Raw genomic sequence first — 18,987 nt, 5'->3', positions numbered from 1 at the left:
TAAAGCATAAATATTAGAAAACAAAGCACAAAATGCTTCCCATAGAACTAATGAAAAAAAAAGTGAAGGATGGTTGCCTAGTGGTACCAGATCTTAAACTGTACTATAAAGTAGTAATCATCAACACAATCTGGTACTGGCTAAGAAATAGAAGGGTGGATCAATGATATAGATTAGGGGTAAATGACCTCAGTAATCTAGTGTTTGATAAATCCAAAGATCCCAGCTTTTGGGTTAAGAACTCAGTATTTGATAAAAACTGCTGGAAAATTGGAAAACAGTATGGCAAAAATTAGGTTTAGATTAATATCTCGCACCTTATATCAAGATAAAGTCAAAATGGGTATATGATATAAACATAAAGAGTGATATTATAAGTAAATTAGGGGGACATATGTTTATCAAAATAGGGGAACATAATTTACCTCAGATCTATTGAGAAGGTAAGAATTTATGAGCAAACAGGAGATAGAGAACATTACAAGATGAAAAATTGAATAATTTTGATTATATTAAGTTTTTGTACAAACAAAATTAATGTAACCAAGATTAGAAGAGAACAACAAACTGGGGAAAAATTTTTATAACAAATTTCTATAATAAAGGTCTCATTTCTCAAAAATATAAAGAAGTATGTCAAATTTATAAGAATCCAAGTCATTCCCCAGCTGATAAATGGTCAAAGGATATGAATAGGCAGTTTTCAGAGGAAGAAATCAAAACTATCAATAATCATATGAAAATGTTCTAAATCATTCTTTTTTTAGAGAAATGCAAATAAAAACAACTCTGAGGTACCATCTCACACCTATCAGGTTGGCTATTATGACAGTAAAGGAAATTGATAAATGTTGGAAGGGATGTGGCAAAATTGAGACACTAATGCATTGTTGAGTTGTGAACTGATCAGACATTCTGGAGGGAATTTGGAATAATGCCCAAAGGGCTATAATACGATATAAAACAAACTTTGATCCAGTAATACTACTACTAAGTCTGTATCCCAAAGAATTTAAAAAAAATGGAAAGGACCTGTTTGTACAAAATATTTCTAGTTTCTGTTTTTGTGGTGGTGAAGAATTGGAAACAAAGGGATACCCCTTAATTGGGGAATGACTGAACAAATTGTAACATATGATGGTGATGGAATATTATTGTGCTATGAGGAATGATAAACAGGATGTTTTCAGAAAGAGCTGGAAAGACCTTCGTGAACTGATGCAGAGTGAAAAAAACAGAACCAGGAGAACATTAAACACAGTAACTGCGATATTGTAGAATGATCAAATGTGGCTACTAACAGCAGTATAGTGATCCAGAACAATTCTGAGGGATTTATGAAAAATAATGCTATCTACCTCTAGAAAATGAACTGTTGAAGTAAAAATTCAGATGTAAGCATATGACTTATCACTTGTTTATTTGGGTATATGTTTTGGAGTTTGGGTTTTATATCAGATTATTGACTTATAAAAATGAATAATGGAAACATGTTTTGTATGATAATACATGTATAATCCAGATCAAATTGCTTGTCAGCTCAGGGAGGGAGGAAAGAAGACGGGAGATAATTTGGATTATATAACTTCAGAAAATTCATGTGGAAATTTATTAGAATAAAAAAATTTTAATTAAAAAATGCTTCCCATACCTTCACATCTTAGTTTACATTATAATTATTTATATACCTGTTATTTGCTCTCCAGACTGTAAGTTCCTTGAGGGAATGGATGGTGTCTTTTATTATTTTTCTTTTTCAACTAACAAATTTAAAAAACTATAATAATCTTTCTCCTATTATCTCCTTCTCCCCATTGATCTATTTTTTATAAAGGAAAAATATTCCCATAACATATATTAACGTAGTCTAGCCAAACAAAATCCCACATTAGCCACTAAAAATGTCTTTTTCTTCATTTTCGTTTCAGAGGTGATCTGAATATTTTCTCTTCATTCTTTTGGACACATGGTTTATCATTGTATTGATCAGATTTCTAAAGTTTTTCAAGGTTACTTTTCTTTACACTGTTGTTATCAATATATAAATTGTATTTCTAGCTCTGTACCAGTTCATAAAAATCTTCCCAGTTTCCTCTGAAATTGTCCACTTTGGAATAATGTCTTATTTGTCTTTGTGATCCCAACATTCTAGTGATTAGCTTAATGTTATGGTAACTGGTAACAGTAGGTAATCAAGATATAGTGAGTGAATGGAAAAATGGGCAAGGTAGTATTGTATATTAAGAAGGTATAATCAAGTGAGGAAATTCAGGAATGAAAGGGGAAAAGCATGACAGGATTTGGGCATAGGTCAATGGAGGGAGAAATAGAAGTAATTTAGTCGTTGGGGCATACTAAAGTTCATCTGACTAGAAAGAGGCAATTGATAAGGAGTTTGAGAAACATATCACAAGTTTGGTACTGAGGCATGATATAGTAGTACTGGGGAACTTCAGTTATCCAGATAACTGTTTGTGCTTTCTCTCTCTGTCAAAAGCAGAACAGCTAATAACTTTTTGACTTGCCTTAATGATAATTTCATCCTTTATAAAGCAAGGAAACCAATAAGAAGAAATTGTATCCTAAATCAGATTCTCAACAAAAGAGAAGAACTGGTTGCTGTGGGGGAAATGGTGGGAAACTTGGGGAAGAATGGATAATTCCCAGCTAGGGTTTGGGATAAAAAGGCGTTGAAAATCCAGGCCTAGTCTGACATATACCCTAGATTCTGAGAACTAATAAATGAATGAAAAAATATTTATTAAGCACGTATATATGTCAAACTCTATTAAGTATTAGAGATACAAATTGTCTTTGCCATCAAGGAATTTATATTCTAAAAGGAGAAGATAACCCATCTAGAGAGTAGTGGCTAGGGAGGGTTATTTTGTTCTCAAAGTTACAGGGATTATGAGCTGAGCTAGTAGGTTGACACAGGCTTTCCAGTAGTAATACAATGTTGATTTGCTTATGGTTCTAGACCAGAAAATGGAATTGAGTAGAGAAGGTAGTGGAGGGAACACATGGTAACAAAGTGGCTTGTGAGAAAATTGTGCGGAGTAAGCTATGACTGGCCCTGCCCTACTTTAGTGGATTCCATGAGAAATTTACCAACTGGGATCTTGAGGGCCCAAGATGGTACCTTTGCAGTGAAATGGGTTAAGTTCTTTTGGTCATGGTCCCTGATGAGACAACTGTTGAGTAGATGTTTGAGAAAGCATTTTACAAAGTGTTTAGACTGAGGAAAGATAGATGGGACTATCTTGCCTACTTGTAGAGTGCTGGGAATAGTGGAATATAGATAATCAAAGAGAGGGTATTTAGGAGAGATACTGCTGGACTAAAATGCTTCAGGAAAAGTCATCTCAGGAGAGAGGAAAGATGCTCCAGAGTTACATTCTGAAAATTCAAAGCATTTCCAATGAGGACAAAAATGGAACGTCTGAAGGGACCAGTGGGGACACATACCAAATGACTTAAGATTTTTTTTTTTTTAGCCCTTACCTTCCGTCTTGGAATCAATACTGTGTGTTGGTTCCAAGGCAGAAGAGTGGGGTAAAGGCTAGGCAATGGGGGTTAAGTGACTTGCTCAGGGTCACACAGTTGGAAGTATCTGAGGTTAGATTTGAACCTGGGACCTCCTGTCTCTAGGCCTGGCTCTCAATCCACTGAGCTACCCAGCTGCCTCCCAAACAACTTAGATTTTTAAAAGCAGCATAGAAGAGGTAGAAGGAAAACCAGTTTACAGAGGATGAATATGAGTGTAAGATATGGGGTCATGAACGCTAATGCTCTAAATATGCTAAGGACAACAAAAAGGTTTGTTATAAACTGTGAGTTAGGAGGATTGAAGAAGCGAAAGGGACTTTGCTAAGAGTGAATGGGATGATAACTGACAACAGAAAGAAAGCAGAGATACCCTTACCTCCTAGTTTAGGACTAATCCTAAAACAGAAGAGTAGCAAGCTAGGCAATTGTGGTTAAGTGATTTACCTATAGTCACACAGCTAGGAAGTATTTGAGGCCATATCTGAACCCAGGTCCTTCCTCATCAGGCCTGGTCCTTCATCCACTGTGCTACCTAGCTACCCTGGAGCTATTTAATTCTTATTTTGCATCTGTTTTCTCTGACAAGGAAAATGACTTTTACCTTGTAAATGACAACACAAATGACTAATAGGGAATTAATATCCAAGATAAGGAAGCAGATCATAGGAGAGCACTTGCTGATCCTGATGATTTCATATCACCTGGCCCAGGTGAACAAGCAGATATAATTTCTGAGTTATTGTCAGGGAGACATGATTGGAGAAGAGTGGATGTTATCATGGCTTTCAAAAAAAAAAAGAGAGTAGAGTCTGCAAACTAAATATAGGCCAATAAACTTTATTTTTGTTTCTAAGAAAAGTGCAAAATGGATTAACAAAGGCATGGTTGGTGAATATGTAGATAGGGAGTATAGCTAGGGGTTTAAAATGCAGTGGAGTCACTGGGAGTGACCACTGTACCACCTTATCCCATCCAAGAGAATTACCAACTCATTCTCCCTGCTTCCCACTCTGCTTCCCATTAACATATTCAGGGAAGGGAGAGAGTATGCTCCTAGCCAAGGATTGTGCTTGAACTCTTAATTCTTGAAAAATATGATAAATTATTTATCTGGAGGGACTGGGTTCATTGGTATCACCATCATTATTTGATCATTACCAAAATCACTATAGACATCAAAAACATTAAAAGAGGCAGCTGGGTGGTTCAGTGGATAGAGAACCAGACCTGAAGACAGGAGGTCTTGGGTTCAAATTTGGCCTCAGATACTTCTTAGCTCTGACTTTAGGCAAATCACTTAACCCCCATTGCCTTACCTTTACCACACTTCTACCTTGGAACTAATATACAGTATTGATTCTAAGACAGAAGGTAAAGGTATAAAAAAATTAAAATTATATCAATATCATCATTATCATCATGTGTGGGGTGGAAATTGAGGGCACCTTGGAAATTCAAAGTTTGCCCTCTTTTACCACTTATTAAAAATATATATGACTGGATGTCAAATAATTTAAAATATAAGGCTTTATTGAAAGAGATATGGGGGGATGCCCCAAAGGATTACATAGAAAATGTGGAGCACTGCTGGCATGGGACATACCTCCCCAAATTATAGAACTGCAAGCAGGAAAATTCCTTTGCTTCATTGCATCCTTGTGACTACTAACTGTAAAACATCTGATAACTCCTGATAAGACCCTGCTACCATCAAAGGGACAGTCCCCTGAGAGGATTATCCTCCTTGGATCATCTTTTAGGTTTTGAGATGAACATAGAGATACATCTCCAGGCTATGCTCTGATACCATTGGGTTGTATCTAAGATATCTATCTGTCCCCTAAACTATGAGGGTCACCCTCTATGTCTTCAGGCTTACCAACCCCACCCTTTGTGCCTGAGCACATATCTTCCTCAAGTCACATATTAAAGGCCCTAGACTTGATGTCCTCTAGAAGGCAGATTTCCATCTATGTGGTCCTCCTGGCTGGATTCAGCATTACCTTCTAAATTAATTTCTCTTTATTTTTAAGCTAAGTTTTGGAGTCTTGCATTCTACTCTTCCTGAACCCCAGGGGTTCACTTCAAGCCCCCTCTATACTGCCTCAAGTTGTGAACCAGGACAAATGCCCAATAATTCACAGAAAAATCCCCTTTTTATAGGAGCCTGATCAAGTCTTCTAGAAGGGATTATAACATTTTATGTTAGTTGGAGACAGTGTTGAATAGTTTTAGATTGGCTTTACAATGAACACATTCAAGCTTATTGACATCTTCAAGAAACTGGAGAATAACTTTACATGGATACATCAGCAAATCAATATTTTATGGGAATGACCAGGGAGTTGGAGACAGATACAAAGAGGGGAGAGGTTCTAAACTGGATTATCTAAGAGGGGCTGAGGAGAGGATCAGTCAAGCCATTGGGCTTGACCTCCAGTTAGAAGCTTCAATAACCCAAATACAAAGAGACCATGGGAGGGAGAGTCCTCTTAAGACAAAAAGGAAAATTTAGTCCTGAGTTCTCCAAGATCTAAGTCCATCAACTTGGGACTCCTGCCTGGGACAATTCCCAGGTAGTGAGAATAACACTAATTTCTCACTTCACACAATCATCACCATCAATAGCATAATTATATTCATGATTATATTCTATATCCCCGGCCCTTTCCATTCATTATACTATATAACATAGCTCTGTTGCAGAATTTGAGTTGTATGGGATCAGGGTGTCCTATAGTCCAATTTATAAAAAGAGACTGTGATTCACTGGTATAAGGAACTCAGGAAGAGAAAACTCCTACCAATGCAATTTCTTTGCAACTTATGGTCTTAGAGTTGAGTAGGTAGATCACTGACAAGTTAAGTGATTTGCCAGTATTACAAGGTTATTTTGAAACAGGCAGGACTTGAATTCAAGTTCTCCTGGCTCTTGATTCCCTTGTAACACTCTGAGGCTGCCTCTCATCTACTATGTTGTGCACATAGATGTTTAGTAAAAATATTTGTGGGGCATCCTGTGTTTTTTAATTTAATCTGTTGGTTGCTTTTGTTATTTAGTCATTTTTCCATCATGTATAACTCTTCGTGATTCCATTAGGGGTTTTCTTGGCAAAGATACTAGAGTGGAAAATGAGGCAAAAAAGGTTAAGTGACTTGCCCAGGGACACCCATGTAATTAATGAACATCTGAGTCCAGATCTGAATTCTTGCACAGTCTTTCTGACTTTAGTCCTGGCACTCTATTCATTGTGTTGGCTAACTATCCTTGGTTGCTTTTAGCACCTTTGAGAAGGACATTGATAAACTGGAAACTGTCTAGAAGAGGGAAACCAGGCCTGTGAAAGGTCTTGAGTCCATGTCATCAAAACAGACAGACATAAAAATAGACTGATAAAACATTCATTAACCACTTACTATGTGCTGGCACTATGCTTAACTCTGGGAATACAAATATAAGGAGAAATAAAGATAATTCCTGCCCTCAAGTGCTTGCTTACCTTTGTGAGGGAAGCTAAAAAAGTGGGACTCTACCAGAGGTAGAGGCAAGATGGAGAGGTCATCTGGGGCATCATGGATTGGGCTGGTTAAGGGATCTGGACTTGTTTAACTTAAAGTAGAGAAGACTCATTAAACACACGATAGCTGTCCTGCTTTCAAATATTTGATAGATTATCCTATGGAAGAGGGATGAGACTTGCTCTAGTTGACCCCAGAGGGCAGAAGCAGGCACTGAGGCTGAAAGGTACAAAGAGGCCACTTTAGAAGGTCAGAGAAGAAGGTGTTTGCCTGCTTGCCTGGTTCCTCTCTGAATATAAGATCAAAGGGAAGGAACTAGGAAAGAATTCACTTGTAGTCAATGTTGAGGAAACAGGCCCTCAGCGGATATCCCTTCTTCCTCTAAATTCAACAGGAGCCTTCCTCCTCCTCTCCTTAGCATCCCAAATCTGCATTACTCACTTGGTCTCTTCTCAGAAAATCAGTTGGACTTGATTTCTCCCTCTGTGACCAGTGTTCCCTTACCTCAATTCCTGGGCCTTCTATCTTCCTTTCCAACCATCTACCCCTCTCTGTATACATGCTTGTATGGATCTAGCCAACCAAAGCTTTTTTTTCCCTCTTTTTTTTTTAAACCCTTACCTTCCACCTTGAAATCAATACTGTGTATTGGCTCCAAGGCAGAAGAGTGGTAAGGGCTAGGCAATAGGGGTCAAGTGACTTGCCCAGGGTCACACAGCTGGGAAGTGCCTGAGGCCAGATTTGAACCTAGGACCTCTAGGCCTGGCTCTCAATCCACTGAGCTACCCAGCTGCCTCTCCCCTCTTTTTTTTTTTAACCCTGTTTCTTTGTCTGTTTATCCATCTCTGGAATCCGCCTTCCCCTTTCTCTTGCCTGTAGGTTTGGTGGCTATAATCAAATCATAACTTTTATTAAATTTAAGATTACTTTTTAATGGAATCAATTTCTTGTGTGGTGCTTCTCCTCTTGCCCTGGGGCTCAGCCACAGCTCCTCTGTTCAGCATATCCACCCGCACAATTGTCTCTGCCTCTGGCACTTTAGGCTGAGCTACTGTGGAGGGGAGGGGGAGAGCTGCCACCCCTAAATACACAATCACACACAGAGACACACAATCACACATAATCATAGACACAACCACTCAGCCTCAGGCTCACATTCTAGCCCCAACCTTGATTCAGAGAGGGAAATGGGGGTGAGGGTGAGTCCTAGTAGACACTTAATAGGGCTGAGGCAGGAAGGAGAGAGCCTGAGAGAAATACTGTAGGGGGAAGAGGGAGAGAGAGAAGGAGAGGGGAAGAGGGGAGTGGAGGGAGAGGGGAGGAAGAGGGAGGAGAAAGGGGTGTGTGTGAAGAGGTGGAGGGAAGAAGAGAGGGAGAGGTAGAAAGGGTGGGTGGAGGGAGAGAGGGGGATAGAGGAGACAGGGAGAGGGAGATAAGGGGGCGGGGAGGGGGAGAGAGGGAAGGAGGGAGGGAAAGGGAGGGAGAGACAGAGATTTCTCGGCCTGTTAATTTCCTACAGTTCAGTTTTCTAGCATCAGAAACAAGCTGGTTCCCCTTAGTCCACCCCCCCCCCCCTTTCTTCTTTGTGCAGCTGGTGGTGGGCTCAGAGAGGTTGGGGTGGGGCCATGAAGCAGAGCCAGAAGCTCACATTTCTTCATTTGATTTATAAATATGTGAGAGATGCTGAAATGTATGTGAAGATGGAGACCCCAAGGAAAAGCCCACCTAGGAGCTTTTTAGCCTAGGTCAATTCAGTCTAACAAAGTAAGGGTTGGGAGGACCCCTTGGAGAGACTGTGGGAGAGAAAGGAAATTGGGATAGGTCTAGAATGGGGGCATTAGGATACACTGGGAGCGATATGAGACCTAGGGGTTGGCCAATAAAGATGGGATTTAAGGGATTTAGCTGGAAACTGGCTCTCTTTCATCCCTTCATTTACATTATTGTGGCCTGAGGGAACTGGGGGGGGGGGCTGGCCTCTCTGTTTGGGAGGTGTGTCTCCTATGGCCTAGGGACCAAATAAACGTACTCCAGATAGGTCTAAATAGCCCTAAGGACACTTGGGTTCAGGCACTGCCTAAAGATCCTCCTAGTTTAGGCTATCACTTTCTTGCTATTTGGCAACTTGAGCTCAGAATGCTTCCTGAAGTGGTCTTCCCTGTTCCTGGCTCCTATACTCTTTAAAGAGCTTGCATCAGGGAGTGGGCAGGATCTCAGGCCCAGGAAAATTTACCTCTACAGATAAAGAACTTGAACTGGCTTCATTCTTTTCTGAAGGAGGATAAAAAACAGGAAGCCACCCAAACTGGAGTTTCTATGCTATCAGAGCAGGAGCATGTGCAGCCACTGCTGGGCCTGACTTCCCCTGTCTAGGGGCTTATAGAAGCTACTGGGAGACTGGCCCAGACTTCCGCACATCCCTCTCAGAGCTGTGGGGCCTGTCTCCCTGTTACCAAGCCTTGCTGGGATCACTTCCTGGGATCAGCAACCATTGTTGGTTCTCTGGGATATTAGGTGGCTCTGACCTGACTGGTAGGGCCCAAGTGGGGAGAGTCTATAAAGATTTACTTAGGAACTGGCCAAGGTCAACCACCCCTTGTCCCATGGACCTCCCTGCCCCCATCCAGGAGAGAGAGGAAGAGATTATCCTAATGAGAAGCCCCTGCAGGACTCTGCTGAGGAGTGCTCCCATGCTACTTAGGAGGAGGAGAAACTCACTGGAACCTGGTTCATACCTGTTTAGAATCTAGACCCCACTGTCAGCTGGGTTTTTGGGAACCCCAAGTTTGCTCCTACTTGAAGTTCTCCAAAACCCAGTTGACACGGTAAACATGGTGACAGTCAGGAATGTGATAAAAGGCTTAACCACAGCATGGTTAAATGGGAGGACAATTGCCCTTTGCCCCCTGTGGGAACTCTAGTCTTTGGCAACAGGGGTGCCAAGCAAGAAAGTTAACATGATCCAAAACTAGAAGGAGAAGAACCCCCTCATTTTATAAAAGAGATCACTGAGGTCCAGAGGTGAGGTTCTGACTTGTCCAAGGTGAGCTGGCCAGCAAAACTAGGAGTCCAACCCAGGCGTCCAATTCCAAATCCAAGACTCTTCCCAGCAGATTACGTTCAATGCAATAAACTTTTATACTGACCATTTATATTTAAGGAACCTTGCCAAGCACTTCACTTAGGAATGAAAGAGTATTGTCAACATGGAATCTAGAAACCACAAACTTGTAGTCTAGTAAGATCTGATGAACCCCAAGTTTTAGGACTAGATTGTAAATTGGAGACCCCAAAGTTTGTACTTGTTCTCAAGTGACTCTTGTCTCCAGAAGCCTCCTCCCAGTATATCACACCATCCTTCTGAAGATCAAAGTTGGGCCTAAAGATTTCTAGACTAAGGCAATGCCTACTTTGCTAAAGCTTGGGTTTAGCCTTTGCCTCAAGTGGATTGTCTTTATCTTAGGGTTCATTATTCAGTCTGAAACTGCTAGCCTGAGATTTCCTTCAGGGTGGATTCTCACAGGAATGGGGAACAAGTACAAACTTTGGGGGTCTCCAATTTACAACCTAGTCCTAAAACTTGGGGTTCATCAGATATTACTAGGCTACAAGTTTGGGGTTTCTAGATTTCATGTTGACAGTATGGAATAGGGAGGCAGATAGAGCTGTCTCATCATGTTGAGTCCATGTTTGGATTTCCTGGCTTAGAATCATAGGATGGTAGATTTTGAATTGGATCAAAGGTGCCTTAGAGTTTATTTAATCAACCCCCTTGTTTTACACAGTATTGACTCAATGACAAAGGTAAGGGTTTAAAAAAAAAAACCAACCACAAAAAAAACCAAGGTTAAGTGACTTGCCCAGGTTAAATAGCCAAGGAAGTGTTTGAGATCAAATTTCAACTCAGGAAGATGAGCCTTCCTGACTCCTGGACTGTCAATCTGTCCACTGTACCACCTAACTGCCCTAACTGCCTTAGCAACTTGTCAATATCTCCCTAGACTTAGAGGAGCTCCAGCACCTACACCACCAGACCTGATGAGACCTAAACAGCAATATTTTGCAAGAGTGCTAAAATTGTGTTTTCTCAACAGTCCATAATTCCTAGCCTAGGAGACTGCTAGCTGAAGGAGACTCCTAATAAGTGCTGGACATTACTTCCAAGGATGACAACAGAGTGGGGCTATCAGTTGGACTGGTGGCACAGAGGAAGATGAGAGGGAAACAGTGGCTTCCCTAAGATCAAAGGCAGAGCTGGGCATAGAGGCAAAATAGAACAAGAGGTTTACAGCCCCAACCCAAACCAAAGACCTGCCATCCTACTCTAGTCTCCAGAACTCTGAGGACCTATAAGGCTTTTTTTTTTTTTATTTCTGGGTTGTATTTGGAATTGACTGGTTTTCTGGGCATCAGGCCCAGCTCAGTTTAATTTTTGTTTATTTTCATGCACAGATTCTCCTCTGTTTGGGGAAGAGCTTTGTGTAAATTATTATTATTTATATGATAAAGAATAAATCACACCAAATAAAAAACCCCACAATCTCTTTTTTTCCTCAACAGAATTACTAAATTAGGGGCTGAAAAGAACAGTTCATTCACTGGGGTTGGGTTTCAGGAAGCCATTGGACACATCGTATTATGAAATTTAGTAGGCAATCATCTATGTTGTCCTAGATGTGATGCTCTACAAGGTGCTGTGGCTTCCTAGGAGAAGTAAACTGGGGTGAGGCTAGAGCTGGCCACCCTTCCTTCCACCCCTCATTCCCTGGGGAAATCAGGACGAGGCAACTGTGACATTTATGGGGGATACACTACGGAGAGGAAGGAGAAAAGTGAGGAATTTGAACAAAGGCCAGAAATCCAATCAAAGGAACTGAATTGGAGGGTGGGGGAAGAAGTGCAGGAGCCACTGGAATATTGACATTATTACATCAGGGAGAATCAGCCAATCATGGGTTTCTGCATCTATTGCATTTACATGCCACAAGCTTATTGGTTGAAGGGGAGGAGGAAGTGATACTAATGGGTGGGGGCCAGGCCCAGCTTAAGTGTGCTCTCCTCTAGTCCTTCTTACCTTCTTACCCCCAGGGCCAGTGTAGAGAGAAACCTATGATTCACTAGGGGCTTCTCCCAAAGGGGAGGAATGTGTTTGTGTGCCTGCCTGCCTGAAGCTCTCATTCCTGACCTTAGTGAAGGAAACTTGTTTAGTCTGACAGCTGCAATTCATGCTTTTTCTACTTTGGGGTGTTACAGGTTTTCAATCATGTTAGTAGAGATTTATCCAAATTTATCTTTCTGGCCATAATGCTGCCTCTATGATCATGCTGATCTTTGCAGCTTCTCACCAATTTCTAATCTTTACTGGTGTTTTAATTCTGCCCCAAGCCCCTTCCTTCGCAAGCATCTCCAAGGACATATTTCACCTCAGTGGGGGAGTTGATGAGGGAACTGTCAATGGGTAATGGGTACTCATGGGTGGTGGAAGGGGGAGATCCCTGGAAAGCCCACTGCCTCCTACCACATGGATCGATTCTCTTGTCTGTTTCCTCCCACGCCCATTTTAAATTCCACTCTCATCTTTGATTAACCAACTACAGACCTCAGAAATGTCTGCCTGTCCAGGACTTCAGTCCATAGGCAATCCCTCCTCGGGAGCAGTCGACACCATAACCAATCAGTTTACACTATGTAAATAACACTGGGCGGGGAGGGGGGAAGGGAGGTGTATTGATTAGTTAGATTGCCTTTGAAGACTTGGTTATGAGCTGAACTGGGCAATGGCCTACAGCTGCTGCTGCACTGAGCCACATTTCAAAACCAGAACTATTTTCTGAGGCTGCTCCTGAGGGCTCCTGAGATGCGATTGACGCCCCAACTCCCTCACTCTGTCTCAGTGCTGTCTGTATGCATTTGGGGGCTGGGGCAGCTTCTGGAGCAAGGCGTTTCTTTGGATCCATCATCCAGAGGCTTCATTCCCGCAGGCTCTAGGTTGAGAGGTCCTGCCCCATTGATCACTGCTCCCAGGGGCCCCTGTGTGTATGTATATATGTGGGTCTCTGGGTGTATGCATAAATCTGTATGTGCATATTATCCTCGTATGTGGCTGTGACTGCTTCCTGTGGTGTGTTCTTTTGTCTTGGTGTGTACGTGTGGATCGCGAATTTCCCGCGGGTCCACGCCGGTGCCAGGAGAGACAGTTGAGGGACCTGCACGATCTTACCCTCAAGAAGCTTGCAGTCAGACGGGAAGAATAATTCCCCGAAAAGCTCTAACCTCCTGGGAGAGTGGGATGATAACCATATATTTGAGAGGTTTGTCCTGGGAATTCAAAATAAGGGAAAGCCATTAGGAGGTGCAATTAGTAAGAGGAGGAGATGATTTTTCATCTGCACCTGGAAGGATGAGTAGAGTTTATTCTGGCTGTGGGGAAGAGCTAACCCTCCAGGCTGCTGGAGGCATCGAGAAGCAAAGGTTGGGGAGGAGGAGGCGGCGGCTTTAAGGTCCGATGGGTAAGGGGGGGTCCAGGTGGCCAGGGGCTTTGCATAACCCCCTTGTCCCCATACATTTATATAGTAGGGGTTCTCCGAACCCTGGAAGGTAATGTCTGCTGCTCCCCTCCCCCACTTCCTACTGGCACTTCTCGAGAAGAAGGGCGGGGAGGGAAGCTTCTTGTTGGAGAAACCTGTGAGCTTCCCCAGCCTGAGCAATTGTGCATATTTTAGGCTGAGAGTTTGCAGACAATGGATGTCTCTGGGGCCCGGACGGGAAGGAAACTGAAATTCACGACCATTCTGTGAATTCCCTAGCTCTTTGTGTGTGGTGAGCCTTGGAACAATGCTGTTTGCTCTGCATATCCACTGGGGGTGGGGGCTGCGGAGTCTTTCCCTTGTGTGTGCTCACCTCGGAGGGAAAGGGGGAAGGGAAGCAAAAGGAGGGGGAGGGGGAGATTGAGAGACACCTGGGGATGAAGGAGAGGGTAGACTTTAGAATCCTGGGATTTTAGAGCTGGAAGAGAAACTGGAGGCTATGTCGAATTCAATCTCGATTATTTTACAGATTAGGAGACTGAGGGATAAAAGGTTTGGGCGTCTTCGTGGAGATCATATAGTAGAGCTGGGACATGAACCAAACGTTGGATTTAGAGCCAGTGCCTTTTCCACCACACCAAGATGGCTCCCTTAAATCCTACCTCTCCTGGGAGCCAAAGCTAGAAAGAGATAGGTAGACGGAGAGAGAGGTGGGGCAGATCCAGTCCTTTTGGGTCCTGGGGTATTTGCTCTCAGGGGACCACGCTGAGTTAGGAACTGCCCCTGCCCATAGCTTCCTTCTAAATAGTCCAAAATAAAGAGCGATATTCAGACCTCTGGCATTCAACCTCAAAAATGAGTCTAAAGCAAAGCTGACCATTCTCTCTTTCATGTCACATTTTTATTGAAATTCCTAAGATCAATTTCCTGTGGGTCAGAGCCAAGCAACTTATTTTGATAAAAAAGATTGAATGGAGTAGTGATGGAGAAATGACTTTGAAGGAACATAAGAGCAAGTAGGCAGCACAGTGGATAAGAGTTGTCATACCTGGAGTTGGAGAACCTGGGTTCAAATGTGGCCTCAGATACTAGCTGGGTGACCCTGGGCAGGTCACTTAACCCCCATTGTCTAGCTCTTGTTTGCCCTTTGTCTTAGAGCTGTTGCTAAGACAGAAAAGTAAGGATTGGAAAAAGTGAAGGTAAAAGCATAGAGCTGTTCCGCCAGTGACTTTTGTGAGTTTCTCCTTAACTCCAGACAAATCTAGTGAAGCTACAAGGAACAAAGAGTCAGGATGGAACTGGGACCTTCAGCTTGCTAGACTGAAGCCCTGCCTGTAGAGCCAAAGAGTCACCTGACTTCAGATGGGGCTTATCTCCCACCTGAAGTGGATGTCTATTGTCTGGTGAAGTGGGACCTTTCCTCAGGGGGAAAACTCTCCAGTGACAAGGTCAAAACCTGGGGTTTCTACTTCCCTACTAAATAAACTGGGGACTTCTAGATTTCCATGTTGACAGCAGCTATAGTGAACCTATGGCATGGGTGCCACAGATGACATGAAAAGTGCTCTCTATGGGTATGTGGCTGCCTTCTCTCCCCCAAGGCAGGGAGATTTAGGCAGAACTGCTCCCTTCCCCCTCTCCATCATGCCCAGGATATTTTTTCATATCCCCTATCCCTCTGCCAATAGGAGCACATAGGGGTTAAGGTGGGCAGCTTACAGGATCAGAGTTGGAGGGGAGAGGAGTGCTCAGACCATTTCCCTCCCTCTCTCTACTTTCACTGAGGACATTCCTCACTTCACCCACCCCATCACCCAGTAGCCAAGTGGGAGTGCTTCATCCCTCTCCGGTGTGGGGAAAGGGCAGGGCACTCTGTCTCTAATAGGTTTGCCATCCTAAGGTGATATGAGGACCATGCTTTCATTTTAGCTCACCCAGTCACCCTATCATTCTTTATTCTCATTATTATCATCCTTTCATGGTTTCAGGTTCCTTCTATAGTGTTATTCTCCCATATTCCTAAGCCTCCCTATCTCTTTTTTTCACTCCTCACAAACCTGATTGCCAAGGAAAGAGAAAATCTTTTCAAGTTGCAAAACATTGATTCTTTAAAAATAAGATACTATCTGTCCATAGGCTTTGGCCAAAATCCATATTGTGTTTGTATTTTGTTGATCCAGCCTCTGTGTCCCTCTTACTGTGTGTGTGCAAGAGATATAGTATGCTAGACCTGGAACCTTTAGCCTGTAAGGCCTTAGGGCAAGTTGCCTTGCTTTTCTTTCCTCATCTACAAAATGGGATTTTGTATTTTTAATATACCTATTATATTGAGATATAATTAATTATGTTAATATATAATCTAGAATAATGTCTCAGTTTTTATGAGGATTAAATCAGACTATATATATACAAGGTATTCTAAAAGTCTTAGTTCAGTTTAAAGCTAATAGATAGCTATATAGATATATACATATATGTATATATATATAAAGTACAAACCTCTCTATATATGTTTTCATACACATACAGACAATAATAATAGCTAACATTTATAGACTACTTACTATGTACCACACACGATGCTAAGCATTTTATAATTGCTATCTCGTTTGAATCTCATAACAACTCTGGGAAGTGGATACTATTATTATCCCCATTTTACAGATGAGGAAAGTGAGACAAATAGAGGTTAAGTAATTTGTTCAGAGTCTGAAGTGGCATAGGAACTCCAGTTTTCCTGACTCCAGACCTAGGGCTCTATCCATTGGGCCACCTAGCTGTACTCCCAGAGTTAAGGAGCAGAAAATGGAAGAGAGGGAGTTGAGCAAGGAGTTCAAGAGGGCTCTTGTTCTGGGAGTTTGCTCTGTAGGGGATGCAATGGTCTGAACAGTTCTCCAGATATTTTTAGTCACTGCCCTTCCTCATCTTTATAGCAGCAATGGAGAAACAGTTTTCTAATTTCCTGCCTCAAATTGTTGATCTTTGCCTGTAACAATTTGATCTCTTTTTCCCCATAGTTGAAATGCCTTCTCCCCTCCTCATCCCTATTCTCTCACTTTTTTTATTTATTAAAGGAGCTGGATTAGTTACCTACTCTCAGCTGTTTCACTAATGCTCCTTCCTTCCCTTTCCTATGCTGTCTCTGGTCCATCCAGAGTCTTTAGTGTAAGGCTTCCCTCCATCCCTGTGGATTCAGTTGTTCTTACCAGATTCTGGTCAGGAGTAATGCATGTCCATTTTTTCCTTCCTCTCTCACTATTTTCTGCCACTTCAGCCTTTACAACTTCTATAACTACCTGGCTATTAATACCCACCACCACATACAACGTTTGTTTCACTCACCCCTTAGGCAGCCCTGCCTCTCTGCATTATATCATATTCTCTTCCTTCTCATTAGCTCAGGTCTCAAATTGGCTCTTCATCCTCCATCCCCAACCCCTTTTCATAATCTTTAGTGGTGTAGGAAACTTCTTTAAGGTTCCTCCATCCTGTCAACCACTGTTCAGTTATGCATGTACTATTACATTTTTTCTTTTCTCCATCTTCACTTATCCCCATAACCTGTCCACACTCCCATCTTTCTGGACTGGAAGGAAAGTCCTGCTTCTGTTCTATTCTCTGTCTCCATTACCAAGGTTGTCAGAATTAAGAATTTATCAAATATCACACATGTATAACCTAGATCAAATTGTTTACCATCCTTTTTTATTTTATAGTTTACAGTTTTCAGATAGAGGTTAAGGGTTAGACTTGTTACAAGGTTAACTTGTCTACAGTCACACAAGTATTAAGAGTCCAGGCTAGATTTGAACTCAAATCTTACTGACTCTAAGCTCATCCTGCTATTATTCTCTGTGCCTCATAGGGGGAAGAGGATCCTAGTATTCAGAGTTGGGAGATATTTTAGAGTCCAACTTCCTTATTTTATGGGCAAGAAGATTAGGTCCTGGAGACAAGAGGAATGACCTGACCCAAGTCACACAGATGAAAAATCCAGGTAGTTTTTACTTCAAATCTGAGACTCCCCATAATAAGTAAGGACTCAGAAGGTGAGAAAAGACTGGAACAAGCCTTGTGCTTGCCTTTCTGGCTGGATTAGATGAAGGATGGGAGGAAGGAGACTTGGGCAGGTCTTTGATCCCATATAGTATAAGTTCCACCCTTGTGGATTATAAAATGCTTTCATGTCAATTCATAGAGCTGGTTTTGTGTACATATTGGTAAAGCCAATAGTTGTGTATGAGACTGAAGGGGAGGGGGCATTGAGCACTGGGTGGAGCAGCCTTGGATAGGGTTGTCATGGGAACAGCCTTTCTGGACCCTTGGCTTTGAGCCTGGGTGGGGAAAGAATATGTGGATACATGGTTATTGGTATTTCTTGGTGGTGGGGGGCAGGTACGGGTGAGTTGTTCTAATTCAAGCTCTGGGGACTTCAGCTATAGCATTCAAGATCAAAAACCAACCTAAAGGAGAAGGAGAAGCTAATGCGCTTCTGGGCAGATAGCTACCACCTCCATTTCTCTCCCTTTTACCTTTTGCCCATCCCTTCCACCCTTACCAGGGAATATGTTGGGAACCTCTAGGTCCTTTTCTCGAATGTGAAGTTGTATGAAACAGTCGATTAGGTCAGAAACCAACCCCACTGCAAATTGATTCTTCTGGGATTCCCAGGGTCCAGGGTTTCGGCACCATTTCCAAAAAAGGAGGGGGAGGGATTAGATCATCAGAGGTAGAGATAGATGAGGTAAGTGTAGCCAGATGTAAGCATCCTAGGGCCCTGGCTCTGTTTCTACTTTAAAGGCTCTTGTGACTCAAGATGGGGGCCAAGGAAGGCAGGAAGGAGGCAGGGAGAAGAGGGCAAGGACAGTGTATGTGGAGGTGGCACCTCTGCTCTTTGGTGTGGATGGCCTGGATACTACTAGGACAGAAGACGGCATTGCTGGCCACCAGGGGGGGGCAGTGGGCCAGCATTAGCCAGGACAGTCAACCCATCAGTGTGTGTGAGAGGAAGGAGATAGAGAAACAGAGAAAGAGATTGAGACAGAGAGAGATTAAGTCAGACTGTGACAGAGATAGAAAGAGACTGAGACAAACAGTTTGAGACAGAGGTAGAGAAAGAAGCACATAAGATGTGTTAGTTTCTTTTCCATATTTTGTAGTTGAGGGTGGAGGTACCTCTATAAAGATAATTTTTGCGATGGGATACCTAAGGAGATGAGTATGGTTCTTCTCCCATTTATAGGGCAGTTCAGTTAAGTTGGGTACCAACTAAAAGCATGGGGGCCCTTGGGAGTTGTGTTTTTTTTTTTAAGCAGGCTAATCTATGTCCTGGGGTCTACTGCCATTATGGCCTACCTGGGGGCAGGTATCTGATTATAACACTGAATACCCT

The sequence above is a fragment of the Monodelphis domestica genome, chromosome 1, assembly GCF_027887165.1.
Source record: "Monodelphis domestica isolate mMonDom1 chromosome 1, mMonDom1.pri, whole genome shotgun sequence".
NCBI lineage: Eukaryota > Metazoa > Chordata > Mammalia > Didelphimorphia > Didelphidae > Monodelphis > Monodelphis domestica.
Note: the sequence above shows the minus strand (reverse complement) of the source record.